Below are 15,265 nucleotides of genomic sequence, written 5' to 3'. Positions count from 1 at the left end.
TTCTACGGAGACAGCAATAATGATTTCACGTTGAGTAATTCACAGAACCTGCTGCACTGAGAGAAGAGGTCTTGCCAAGTGTAATAAGTGCAAACTCTCTTTTAGTCAAACAGGCCAAGCAGTTATCTTGAACAGTGTAAAAGCTTTGCTTTGGAGGAACAATCCAAGCTGCAAACAATTACTCCACATTGCAAAGGTAGAATGCAGTAGAAATGGTTTATTACTTATATATGATGCAAACTTGCAAAGTCAGTGAATGCCCAAAATTACTTCCTCTTCTGTTTACCAACAGAAAATCTCTTGCAGCACAACAATCTTGGACCAATGGAACTACATCTCTCTTTCCTGCTTCTACCTCAGGGTTGCTCCAAACCCATACAAATACTATGAAATACTGAAGTGCAGTTTCTGCTGCTAGGATTTCAAACCTTCATGTGGCTTGTGCTCTATAGCATATTAGCAGCTTATGTATATTAAAAGAGGCAGGCTGCTTATTGTTCAGCACATTTAAGCAGGCTCACAATCTAATGTATACCAGCTGATACTTAAAACATGAAGATTGTAGGGACATTAAATTAGATGCAGCAGCCAATAATTTAAATAACAAAATGATGGAAGCCATCCAGAACGACTTTGGTTTCAATATTTTTGCGAACTCATAGGTAGTCAGAAATGTATTAATCGTTGGTTTATAAAACATTGAATCTTAAGTTATAAATTTTTCTCCTTACTTGCTTCTAATTCTAAAGACCAATCAATTATTGGGTTGAAAGGTTGCTTTCTCCAAGCTATAAGAAAAATCTGCCCTATAGCAATGTATATACCATCTTTGAAATTATGGCATGTACTCCAATCCTTCCTTCTTTAGTTATTCAATATTCCCATAGATATTCCCATAGTACTTAGGGCAGGAGAGAAACATTATTCAGGAGCACAGCCCGTTTGTGTTAGCTTCCCAGTAACTTCAGTAAATTAAGCAATACTTCCCTTCTCTAAAATACCTCAGTCACAATGATGCACCATTCTCATATTCAGCCAACTGCTCATTATTTACGAGTAAGGTAGCTGTGTTAGATTGACCACAGATAAACCATGACAAATATTTAAAGAAATACTTCCAATAAATCTATATTCCATTGAGAAATAAAACTTCATCAGGAAAAGCTATAGCTAGTCAAGGTATTTAAGGATAGCATTAACTTAAAAGCCTACAACATGTGCAAGAAAAGCAGCATGCCTTAAGTTTGAGAGGTTTAATAACCACCAGTAATGATGGAAAACTAAGAGGGAGAATTGAGAACAGTAAAGCAAATTAGAAAAAACAACAAAAACTTCTATTAGTTTGATAATGCAATAACGGTAGCAAAACTAAATGAGGGTTCCTTTGAGAAAGAGACAGGAGAAATTATAATAAAAATTGCTGAGGCATTAAATAAATATTTCTGCCCTTTTTTTTAAAATGGAAATTAAGAGCTTGGTACTTAATAAGAAAATAATGTTTTTGGTTGATGACCCTCAGCAGTGCTGCTGCCTGACCTGCTTGCTGTTTCCAGCATTTTCTGTTTGTTTGAAAGATTTCCTTACTGACTGACAGTGCAGGGAAGATTCATGATCTATTCCCAAAACAATGAGATAGGCCTATGTGAAGAATTCTGAGTAAGAATAACCTATGCACAATGAAATTTAAGAATAAGAGGTGATCTCACTGAGGCATACAAGAGTCAGGGATTGCCAAGAGGCCGTTTATTTGAGCTGAATTGTTTAGCCCTAGGGTCATGATCGTAAGGGGCTATGTGAAGAGATATGTGTATACTCACTAACCCAGATGGCAGAGTGTACCCCATGGGTATATTGAACTCTAAAATTGATAGATTTTTATGGATCAAGAGGACAGGAATGTGGATGAAGAATGGGATTAACCATGGTTTTATTGAATGGTGCAGTAGGCTTGAGCGATTGTTATGGACTACTCGTAATCCTATTTTCTTAACCGGGGATCATTACTGACTAGAATCTTAACAGCACCATAAATAATGTGGCCAACAGCAGAGTACCTGGAGATGACTGACTCTGCTTCTGACCCAAAGCCTTTCCACCATTTATAATGCACATCAGTAAGGTGATGGAACATTCTCCACTTGCCTAGATGACTGTAATTCCAACAACACACAAGCTCAACAATACACAGGACAGAGTTATCCAACTGACCAGCACCCGACCCATTACCCCTAACAATGACTTCCTCCAGACCCAGCACATAGTGGCTGCTGTACATAACACCTACAAAATGCAGTGTAGCTGTGTCTTTTTCAACTGCACATCCCAAGCCCATGACCTCCATTGCCTAGAAGCACCCGAGAAGCAGGTGCACGGTAATGTGCAAGGTCCTCCCCAAGTCGCACACTATCCAGACTTGGGAAATGTATCACCATTCCTCAGTTGCTAGGTCTAAATAGTCAAACACAAACTGTATTTTTGAGGCGAAAGTTTTCTTCCTTGAAAACCAAAGTTGCCCTGTGTGAAATATCCTGGTTAACAGCCTGGGTTGTAGTGGGTGCGCTTGAAAACATCAGGCCATCAACAACTGAGCATGAAATGACACAGAAATGCACATGGACTAACATCGGGATCTGACCTTGCTGAGAGCATCTCCACTATTTTTTTGGCATCCAAGATTAAAAATCATATTAACATTCATTTTCTGAATTTAGGTATTAAGAATAATCATGCCAACACGAGGGGGCATAATTTGAAGATGATTGGAGGAAGATATAAGGTAGATAAGGGGGATGTCAGGGGTAAGTTTTTTTTTACAGAGTGGTGGGTGTGTGGAATGCACTGCTGGCAGAGGTTATGGGGGCAGATACATTAGGGACATTTAAGAGACTCTTAGATAGACACATGAATGATAGAGAAATGGAGGGCTATGTGGGAGGGAAGGGTTAGATAGATATTAGAGCAGGATAAAATGTCAGCACTACATTGAGGGCCGAAGGACCTGTACTGTGCTGTAATATTCTATATTCTATAAACACTGTACCCAAAAGGACACAGGGCTGCCTTCACCATGGGAGCAACAGTAGTTCAAGGTCCCCAGTTCAGTTTGTTAAGGGTAATAAGATAAGGGCAAGAAGGGAAACTATTGGCCTTTCCAATCATGTCCAAAGCCTTTAAGAATGATTCAAAACAATTCTCTACTGTATATAAACCTTTCTCACTTTGTCTACTCTGCTGCTAAGAGACTCAAACAGCAAACACGAACCAGACAATAGGTGGATTTCTTGCTAGCATGCAGTGTTCAGAGGCTGAGAGGTGACCTAATACAGAAGTGTTTACGCTGGGGTATTCTAAAACCAGACATCATAAATATAAGATAGACACAGAAAATTCTAGTATCTCTGGAGAAACGTCTTTACTCACAGTGCATAGAATGTTGACCAAGAGGAAAGTAGAAAGGAATGGAAAAATTTGCCGACAGCATGCAAAAGAGTGCCAGGAAGCTCAGGTGGAGCAAAAACCATGACAAAGCCTAGTTGGAGTGGGCTGCTTTGACGTAGTAGATTCTGTTCTGATCATACTTCTGTTATAATGCACTTCACAAGAGGGATTATTGCAAATGCCTTGATCATTTAAAATTCTTTTCTAGATGTTCAAGAAATAGAGCAAGTGAACCTTATTTTAGCACTCACATGGAACCTGTTAACTGCTCAATCTGCATTCAGCACTGAATGATTCATTAGCCAGTGTCAGCAAGCTAGTCAACTATGGGGTAGAGTATAAAAGTTGGGAAGTAATGCAGCAGCTGTATAAAACTTCTGTTAGGCCACATTTGGAGTATCAGGTGTAGTTCTGGCTGCCACGCTATAGGAAGGACGTGGAAGCTATGGAGAGGGTGCAGAAGATGTTTACCAGAATGTCACCTGGAGTAGAAAGTATTAGCTACAAGGGGAGGTTGGACAAACTTGGATTGTTTTCACTGGAGTGTCAGAGGCCAAGGAGCGACCTGATAGAAGTATATAAAATTATGAGAGGCATAGATAGGGTAGATGGTCAGTCTTTTTCCCCAGGGCAGAAAGGCCAATTCCAGGTCACAAGAATGAAATTCAACTGGTTTTCAGCTGACAGGACAGTTATTTGCTCTCTTGTGCCTTTACTAGCTAACTAAATTTTGTTTTCTCCCAGATACCATCTCAATTGCTCCAATCCTTTCTACCTTACCAGATTTGTATCAGAATATTCTTGATCATATCCTCCTCCAACTGCAACAACTGTTTATTCTTGGTGCCACACTTTGCTCCTGCTGACAACCGCCAGCTCTCATTCCCATTCACCAACACTACGCTGGACCTGAAATATTAGCCTCATTTCTCATCCCACAGATGTTGCATGACCTGCTGAACATTTCCAGCATTTTCTGTTTTTATTTCATTTCTCAGCATCTGCAGTTTTTCCCTTCCCTCCCACCCCATCTACAACTACTCTGGACAACCTCAGCAACAAACACACCAACTTGGTGAAACAGAACACTGCGGAAAATATATCTCACCTTGTGTACTAGGACGAGTTCCTTAGAATGTGTAAGAGCAGTGAGGAAATGGATTGTAACGTGAGGATCAACATTCACTTTGAACTGTTGTGAGGAAGGTAGAGGATTAAAGGTGATTAATTAGTCAGCCAGAGTTCTCAGCTCTTGCATCAAACAATCTCTGGCTGGAAAATCTGTGAGTGGAGGTAGTGGTATGGGGGACAAACATTTAAATGAAATAGAGAAAACACTGGAAATACTAAGCAGGTCAGGCAGAATCTGTGGAGACAGAAAAAGACTTAATAAGTCAGTCCAATGACCTTTCATCAGATCCATGCCCAGCTCTGACAGAAGATCATCAACCTGAAATATTAACTCTGTCCAACCTGCTATGAATTTCCAACATTCCCTTTGTTTCAGATTTCCAGCACCTGTGTTTTGTTGCTTTTTGAACTGCAGAATGACCTTGGGCTAATCTAACAGCAACTTCCTTAATGAGGATGGCATCTGTAGATTCATAACCCAAATTCTGATACACTTCCTACAAAGGAGAGTCTAGTTCACAGAGTTCTTAGATTTTTGTATCTGTGAATTTACACAATAACTAGTTTAAATACACGAGCTTGAAGAACAGCACCTTATCTTTTGACTAGGCATATTACAATCTTCTGGACACGACAATTAATTCAAGTTTCAGATTATTGGCCAATCAGGCATTTAGTTTATTTTCATCTCTCCTCTTCTGCCACTTTTCAGATTTCCTATTTCACCTCTCCCCAGATATCTTCTGTTATGCACTAGCCTTTACAGCAGCAGCGAGAGAATGGTAAAGGTTGGTGAATAACAAAAGGTATCAACTTATCATTCATTCTTTCCTGGTTTCCACCTTACCTCAGACCTCTCTTTTGTCCTCCCTGCCTCTCCTCCCTTTCTCTGTGATACAAAACATGTTTCATTCCTAATTTTTCACAATTCTGATGATTGGCCAATAATCCGAAATCTGTTTCCCTCTCTGCAGATGCTCCCTGACCTGCTGGATATTTCCAGCATTTTCTGTTGTTATCCTGAATGTTGAATTTAGATTATTGCAGCTAATGTATGTAAAAGGACAATCTTCTGATCTGTGCTTTGGGGAGTCAAAAGGGTTGCCACTCACCACAAAACACCCATCCCAAGGTTTAGACTACATTCACAGCATTTATGTGGCTCTCCCATTTGACCTGCTGGTCAATGGTGGGTCTCAGGATGTTGAAGATGAGGAAGATGGCAATAGCATTGCTATTAACTACCAAAGGGAGATAGTTAAGTTCTCCCATTAGTGGTCAATGCTTCTGAGGCATGAATGTTACTTGTCAATCCTGGATGTTATCTGGGTCTGGGTCTTGCTGCATGTGGGCTAATCACTTCATTATCTTTACTTGCAAGTACAGCTGACAGTTAAAATTCAGTGAGCAGTCACGCTTCCAATATCATCAAAGACATCCTGGGACTGTGTTGGTTGATTTGCAATAACCACCATTGGCATCAACCTCCCTCTTTTTGCTAGATCCAATTCTAACCCATTGAAGATTGAACTTTGTTAACTTAATACTACATTCAGCCAAATGCTACTTAATATCATGAGTAATCAGTCTCACCTCAGGAATTCAGCTCTTTTATCCATGTGTGAATAAGGGAAAACAAACATCACAAAATCTGCAGCCAAGTGATACCGAGGGAACCTGAACTCTGGATTAATAGCCAGCAATAAAACCATTACACAATTGTTTGGGACGAGAGAAAGAAACATCCCGATGCAGGGTTTCGACCAAAATGTCAACAGTTCCTTTCCTCTCATAGATGCTGCTCGACCTGCTGAGTTCTGCTAGCAGATTGTTTGTTGTGAGAGAAAGGAAGACCTACTTTTGTGGCTTCCCTCCTATAAACTAAACCATGTTTTTGTTGACCATACTTATAGCTAAATGGTTGGTTACTCAGTCATTATCGCTGCCTTGTATAGAGAATCACAAAATAATAGCAAGTATTATTCAAGGATTAGTCTATATTAGTTACCTGCCCTCCAGATGAGACATGTTTCTAAGACCAGGAAGTGAGCATCATGGTAATCAACTCCAAGTCTTTCCCAACTCTTTCACTGGGAATTAGCATGTTACATGTAAGCAGAACCATCCTGCTATTTACACTTTAAATAATATCACATTTTACACAAGAACTGCACTTTTTGACTTATTTGTACTACATTAGTTATTGTTCAACTGAAGTATGCTGTGATTTTAACATCCCAAATCATTTGAACTTGCCTCCATTCCCTCTAACATCTCATCAAGCCTCATCCCACTAAACCTCTCCTGGTGATATTCCAAAAATCACACAATTCAAAAACTGCTGGAACATAGCCAGGGACAGCATAGGACAACTGTTGGAAGCTGGCAGATTAGTACCCAACATATGCACAAAGAACATGTTCGAAGCTCACTGTGTTTCCAATTGTTTTTTCCAACCAAAACTCAAAGTAAACCAGCAAGAGTACATAGCAGTTAATTAGGAATAAGCTGAAACATTTAAAGCTTTTCACCAGCCCACCCTCCCAGTCCAAGCTTGCCTCCATCTCATGGATGCAGTCCTTCAGTCAGTTTTGCCTCATTCAATCTGACCCAAGCTACAAGACTGAATTCAATGTTATTTTTTTCTTCCCCCCCCCCCCGCCCCTTTGTCTTCCCTCATTCCTGTGGTCCCCTCACTCCTCCTCTTTCCCCTCCCCCCACCTATTCCCCACCTGCTTCCCTTTATTCCATGGTCCACCGTCCTCTCCTAATGGATTCCTTCTTCTTCAGCCCTTTTCCCTCTTCTACCCATCACCTCGCAGCTTCTTACATCACTCCCTTTCATCCCCCCTCCCCTGGACTCACCATTCACCTGCCCGCTTGTGCTTCTCCCCCTCCCCCAACATTCTTATTCTGGTGTCTGCCCTCTTCCTTTCCAGTCCTGACAAAGGGCCTCAACCTGAAACATCGAATGTTTATTTCCCTCCAGACGCTGCCTGACCTGCTGAGTTCCTCCAGCATTGTGTGTGTGTGTGTGTGTGTGTGTGTGTGTGTGTGTGTGTTGCTCAATTTATGATTACTGGTTTTCTCCTCCCCTATCGTCCTCTTCCTCTCTGTCTAATTAAGATAAACCAATCAAAAGCAACTTATCAACAGCTGAACTTCACAAACTGAAGCCGCAATTCAAAAACCATTTCTCTTCCCATACATTACCCCATACCCTCCACAACAGACTAACAAGTGAGCTGTAAACAGCACACTAGAAGACAGCACAACCTCTTTCCAATGGGACATGTGAACACAGCTCTGTTATTCACTATGAAAACAGTGGATTTCTGCTTCAAAGTTTTCATTTAGTGGAGAGAATAAAAATGGAATTAGTGTAGGATTAGTGTAAATGGGTACCAGGTGATTGGCATAGACCTGGTGGGCCGAAGGGTCTGTTTCCACGGGCTGTATGACTCTATGATTCAGTAAATAAAGTTTATGAGAGCACATTCTATGTTGTCAGTCTCGACATCATACATTATCATCCACTAGACCAGCGGTCTCATCCTCGGGCCCAATTTTGCATGGAACCAATGAGGTAAGCTCACCTTGTTCAGGCTGTCACAATTCTTCTCAATTTGAGTATTCAGAACCATATGAACATGCAAGGGTATGACAACCAGCAGTAAATAGTGACAAGGTGTCATTATCTTGCTGAATAATTTCAGGTGACTCTCATTTTTGTCTTCGTAGCCATCAATATTACTAGGTTTTCACACCTTCTAGAATTAAACCTCACTGCATTATTCCAACCTATTTCTTCGCAACACAGTCCCTCCAAGTTAGGTTCTTAAATCCCAAGCTACTTGTCGTCTAATCACAAGACATAACTGGAGTTTGCCACACAGCCTCTTCAGCCTGCTCCACATTTGACAAGATCATCCTGGCCTCCGCTCCACTTTTCTGTCTATTTCCCATAATACGATTCCCCTACTGAATAAACGTGTCTATCGCGGCATTTAATATATTATTCAATGACTCAGTCTCCACAGCTCTCTGGAGTAGGAAGTCCTAAGATTCTTGATCTCCAAGAGAAGAAATTCCTCCTTATCTCCATCTTAAATGGGTGACTCCTTATTCCGAATCGAAGCCCACTAGTTCTAGATTCCCTCCCGAGGGAAAAACAACCTTTCAGTATTTTCCTTGTCAAGGTACCCAGAGAATCTTGGATGGTTCAGTAAGATCACAATTCTTTCTTCTAAACCAACTTAGCCCAACGTTTTCTTATAAGACAACCTCTTCATTCTGGGGATCCGAACATGCTCTGAACTAACTCCAATGCAGGTATATCCCTCCCAAAATGAGGCCAAGATTGTATGTGGTACGCCAGGTATGATTTCATTAGTGCCCTGTACGGTCAAAACAAGACTTCTCTATTTTTATACTCTGTACCCCTTTGTAATAAGGATCAACATTACATTTGCCTTCAGAGTTACTTGCTGCACCTGCATGCTATGTATTTTATGTAGGAGAACACCAAGATCCCTCTCTACAGCAGCACTCTGAAGCCCCTCTCCATTTAAACAACATTCTGCTGTTCTCAAATGCATTACCTCACACTTGTTCAAATTAGAGTCTGAGTTATACAGCAGAGAAACAGGCCCTTCAGCCCAACTGGTCCGTGTCAACCAAAGTGTCTTGGCCCAGATCGCTTTAAACCTTTTCTATCCATGAACACATCTTTCAAACATCTTAATTGTACTCACCTCTACCACCTTCAATGGAAGCTTGTTCCATATATCCACCATCCTCTGTGCGAAAATCTTGCTCAAGTCCCTTTTAAATCTTTCCCCTCTCACCTTAAACCCATGCCCTCTAATTTTAGAATCCCCTAGCTGGGAAAAAGACTGTGACCGTCCACCTTATCTATGCCCCTCATGATTTTATAAACCTCTACAAGGACACCCTCAGCCTCCTTCGCTTCAGGGAAAACAATCCCAGCCTATCCCATCTCTCCATACAACCTCCAGCCCTCCAATCCCAGGAACATCCTCGAGAATCTATTCTGCACCCTCTTTAGCTTAATTACATGCTTCCTGTAGAATGGGAACAAGAACTGCACACAATATTCCAGATGCAGTCTCACTAATGGCCTATACAGCTGTAACATGATGTCCCAACTCTTGTACTCAATGCCCTGTCCAATTAAGGCAAACATGCCGTATATCTTCCTCACCACTTTGTCTACCTGTGTTGCCACTTTCAGGGAAATATATATATACCCCCGAGTCTCTCTCACTACTGGGGTACTCTGTGTTACAACACTCCTCAGAGCACTGTCACTTACTGTGTAAGCACTGCCCTGGTTTAACTTCCCAAAATGTATCACTTCACGCTTGTCTGAGTTAACTTCCATTAGCCATTCCTTTGTCCACTTTCCCAGTTGATCTGCATCCTGTTATAATCTTACTTCACTGCAAACCTACTGATCAAGCCACCCACATTCCTGTCCACATCATTAATGTACATACATGACAAACAGCAGGGGACGCTGCACAGATCCCAACGGCACACCAATGGTCACAGGCTCCCAATCTGAAAAACAACCTTCCACTAACAACCTCTTATTCCTTCTACCAAGTCAATTTTGCGTTCAACTGGTTAGCTCACCTGGAACCAGTGTGATCTCACCTTCCGGACTAGTCTATCATATGTGACCTTGTCAAAAATCTTGCTGAAGTCCATGAAGACAATGTCTACTGCCCTGCCCTCATCAATCCTCTCCATCACCTCTTTTAAAAAAAACTCAATTAAATTAATGAGACGTGATTTCCCACACACAAAGCCATGCTGACTATCCCTAATCAGTCCTTGCCTTTCCAAATGCAGGTAGATTCTGTTTCTCAGAATACCCTCTACTCTAGCAGCTTACCCACCACTGATCCATGCTCACTGGAGTTCCCTGGCTTATCCCTGCAGCCTTTCTTAAATAAAGACAACATTAGCCACCTTCTGGTCTTCCAGTACCACCTTTGTATGCCTCAAAACCACCAACCCTTCCTCTTTCGTAATATTGCTATGTTTCAGGACATCACTGTTCTCTGAATTCCCTAGCTTCCATGAGCTTCTCCACGGTGAATACAGCTGAGAGGTATTCATTTAAGTCCTCGCCCGTGGCTCCACACATAGAAGACCACACTGATCTTTAAGGGGACCTATTCTCTGCCGAGTCACCCTTTTGCTTTAATAATACCTAGAGAATCTTTTGGGATTCTCCTTTATCTGTCAAGGATACCTCATGTCCCTTTTATGCCCTCCTGATTTCATTCAGAAGTGTACTCCTATATCCCTTGTACTCCTCAAGAGACTCGCTTGATCCTAGCTGCCTATGCCTCCTTTTTCCTGCCTAGAGTCTCAATTTCCCTTACCAGTCAGGATTCCCTAATCGTGCCAACCTTGCCCTTCACTCACGTTGACCCTGAACTCTCCCCATCTCAGTTTTACAAGCCTCCCACTTGCCAGATGCCTCCTTACCTGCTAACAGCCTCCCAATCAACTTTTGCAACTTCCTGTCTAATGCCATAAAAATTAGCCTTGCCCCAATTTAGGACTTTAACATGGACCAATCCTATTGCTTTTCATAAGTGTTGTAAAACTAATAGAATTATGGTCACTGTTCCCAAAGCGCTTCAGTCCCTTGCTCAGTCTCATTCCCCAAGTGGTCGTGTTGCCCCCTCTCCAGTAGGGCATCTACAAACTGCTCGAGAAAATTTTCCTGGACACACTTAACATATACTGACATTAACACATATTTACAAATGTTTGCCCTTTTGTTTAACCAATCAATATCCCTTTATATATTCAAAGAGTCCTCCTCACCATTCTCTTTCCCTCTCCTACAATTGGAAAGGGTTCAGTTCATTCAAATCATTGAAATATTTGAGGCTCAGTGTTGATTCCTGTGGCACCCCACTCGACACAGCCTGCCAATTTCAATATGACCCATATTTCTCAAATCTGTTTCCTGTTAAGCTAATACTGATATCTTATCCCCAGTGCTTTGAGCAGTAAAATGTTGTGGCATCTTAATCAACGCCTTTTAGAAATCCAAATACACTATTTCTACTAGTTCCCCTTTTTCCAATCGCATCCTCAAAGAATTCTGACAAACATTTTGCTTTCATAAAATCATGTTCACTTTACTTGATAGTTTTACTCAACATCCTGCGAATTCTGCTTCAAAATAGATTTTAGCATTTTCTCATGATAGATGTCAGGCTAGTGTCTATAATTTCCTGCTTTCAGTTTCCTTACTTTCTAGTGCTTTTCCAATCTGCTCTGATCTTTCCTGAATCCAAGGAGTTTTGGAAGATTATGACCAATGCATCCATTGCCTCCGCAGCCGCTTGCTTCAACACGGCTAATGATCCAGCGAACTTATCAGCCTTTAGTTCTATTAGTTTGCTAGTAGCTTTTCTCTTGTAATAGTGATTGTTTTGTGATTATTTCCTGGATATTTTCTTGTTTTCAGCCGAGCTGGCTTATAGTAAAACAGATAGAATTGACGCAGCCTTTACGTCATTAAATCATTAATATGGTCAACACTTTAAAAGTGAGAATGCAATGAACTCCCACTTTAATTCTCCCATACTGTCTTAAACACAAGAACACAAAAAAATCCCCTCTTCCACCCTTACAACAAACACAGCAAAATTTGAAGTTGATCAGATCTATCAACATTAGAATTTATTATACATTCTATTTGCTGAAGGAACTGGGTACACTTCAGCATATTTGGTGGTACCAAGACAATATAGAAAATAATTAAATGACAGATGAGACAATACACTTTTACTGTGACACACATCTCATCTCAAGATGTTACCAACATTAGTGACTTGTCAATAATCGCCAATAACGTACATAACTATTTTTCGGTGGCACCCACAAAGACATCAAAATTTGGAAAGAAAATCTCCAACTGTGCTTCCAGATGTTTATCTATCCAAAATTTAAATGCCAAAAGTGGGAAGATTTAATTCTCCATTCTCATCACCACAGCCCTAACACGCCCTCTGAATTTAAACAAAAGCTCACAGCAAGAATGGCATTTATTACTCATATCTAATTGCCCTAAAGTGGTAGTAGCCCACCTTTTGTAAGTTTGATATACTGAATGACTTGTAAAGAGCAGGCAAAAAAATTTGATTTATTGGTGAGAGACGGGAGTTACAGAAGTGCCAAACCAGATAATGATGGATTGGTTCCTTTGTTGAATTGACATTAGTGAACAATTTAGACTTCTAACAACATAATGATACAAGCCTTTTCCTTCCTGATTTACTGTTGAGCTAATACAAACTGTTAAATACTTATGGAGCAGTTGGAACCTAGATCATTAGCCCTATAATTTACCCATCATCACTGAATACAGTCAGTCACTGTACAAACCATGCAGTATATTTCAATTAAGTGAATCTCAGCTGTGTAAAGCTGTGCATTAACAAGTCTTCAGTCTGTCGTATACAGCCGGGGGCCTAACAGATCAGAGTTTTACCTAATTCAGGGCAAGTAGTTCAATAGAGACAAGACTTCCTACACACGCCCATGTCACCTGGACATCAAGCCCTGACATTGATCTTAATGGATTGAAGTAAATCACCGGGTACCGCAATGACCCAATACTGTTTGTTGCAGGTTTTTACCCCAACACAACCTTCTTACACTAAAGGTTGTATTATCTCTTCTCAGTCATCTCTACCTTTGACGTGAATGATGAGACTACCCTCCCTCAACACTTATGCTACATTGGCGAGCAGCAATAGGACACCCATCTCCTCTCGTCATCTCCAATAACTTGTCAGCCTGCTTGTCCAACTTCTAGCGATTACAGTGGTACTAGTTATGAATCCAGAGGCTTGGCCTAACGATCCGAGGACACAAGTTCAAATCCCACCCTGGAAGCTAGATAATTTAAGTTTGGTTAATCCTGGAGTGAAAAATTAGTATCGTTAATGTTCACCACTGAACTACTGGATTAACATAAATGGCAGAGACAAGAGACTGCAGAAGGGAGGAACTCAGTGGGTCGAGCAGCATCTATGGAGGGAAAGAAATAGTCGACGATTTGGGTCGACAACTTACTAGGTAAATGAACTAGGTATTTTAAAAGGCCACCTCTGGGGAATCTGCTGTTCTGCTCAGACCATGAGCCACCCTGTGAGTTGTTCCTTCAGCCTTCTGGATTCTAAACTCGAGATTTCCACATTGCTCACCTCCCTTCCATATGCATGTGTAAACACCTCCCCAATTCATTCCCACTCAACAACACATCCATTTGGTTCCCATCCTCACTTGTTTTTACATTTGCAATCAGTCCCTTCCCTTGACACATCCATTCACACATGTACAATACTAGTCACATCCTTGTGCCTTGATAAAGAAACTCACACATAAAGAACCCCTTTGCTGGGGCAAGCAGACACACAACAGGCCCAGTGCTCAGGCACACTCCCCACTGTACTTATGCCTGGGAACATTTATTGACACTGACCCATTCTCAAGTTTACATCCTCACAGAGACATGACACCATCTCTAGGCACTTATACTCAATGATCAACTTCCATTCCACTTGCACACTTAGCTCATCTTTACCTTATCTAACCATGGAATCACCTCCTTGACATTTGTCACACATTTAGGCTTTCATTATTATTGCAGTTCTTTGCCAAGTTCACCCCAATACACACAACTTAGCCTATTCTCAGACATACACACTTTTTGATGCAGCAGTTTTATACCAAGATTCTTTAAAACACGATACATGAGGTTTCTCACTATCAGTGAATACACTATAAAATTTACTCACGCATTAATTTACCATCAGGGGCACAGACTCGCATGAAACTTCTTGTTCCCTGACAATCAATCACTTGTTCCCCTTTTCCCCCAACCACACAAGAGTCCAGACTCCCATTTACTGAGTTGCCCCTATCTGGACATACACTCCCTCACTCACCAAGAGTCTGCCCCATCCCAGACCCTCGCCCTCTCACTCCCTGAGGGCCTGCCCCGTCCCAGACTCTCCCTCACTCACTCCCTGAGGGTCTGCTCCGTCCCGGACTCTCCCTCCCTCCCTGAGAGTCTGCCCCGTCCCGGACTCTCCCTCCCTCACTCACTCACTCCCTGAGGGTCTGCCCCGTCCCGGACTTTCCTTCCCTCAGAGTCTGCCCCCTCCCTCCCTCCCTCAGGGTCTGCCCCGTCCCGGACTCTCTCCCTCCCTGAGAGTCTGCCCCGTCCGGACTCTCCCTCACTCCCTCCGTCACTCAGGGTCTGCCCCGTCCCGGACTCTCCCTCACATCCCTCCCTGAGGGTCTGCCCCGTCCCGGACTCTCCCTCACTCCCTCCCTGAGGGTCTGCCCCGTCCCGGACTCTCCTTCCCTCAGAGTCTGCCCGTCCCGGACTCTCTCTCCCTCCCTGAGAGTCTGCCCCGTCCCGGACTCTCTCCCTCCCTCCCGAGGGTCTGCCCCGTCCCGGACTCTCCCTCACTCACTCCCTGAGGGTCTGCTCCGTCCCGGACTCTCTCCCTCCCTCCCTGAGGGTCTGCCCCGTCCCGGACCCTCTCTCACTGAGCCTCCCCGCGTCCCTGCCCTCTTTCGGAACGGGCTCATGCCACCCCGGAAGACTTCTTCTGACAGGAAAGCGGGT

The 15,265-nt window shown here is 42.3% G+C and overlaps 1 protein-coding gene across 2 annotated transcripts in view; it reads right to left on the bottom strand.

Annotated features, from left to right (window-relative positions):
- The window catches only part of rab35b (RAB35, member RAS oncogene family b), a 58,153-nt gene that overhangs the window by 42,545 nt on the left and 343 nt on the right, over nucleotides 1-15,265 (bottom strand). The window lies entirely within an intron of this gene.

This window comes from Pristis pectinata, chromosome 17 (assembly GCF_009764475.1).
Source record: "Pristis pectinata isolate sPriPec2 chromosome 17, sPriPec2.1.pri, whole genome shotgun sequence".
Classification (NCBI taxonomy): domain Eukaryota; kingdom Metazoa; phylum Chordata; class Chondrichthyes; order Rhinopristiformes; family Pristidae; genus Pristis; species Pristis pectinata.
Note: the sequence above shows the minus strand (reverse complement) of the source record. Positions and strands in the feature narration are given on the sequence as shown.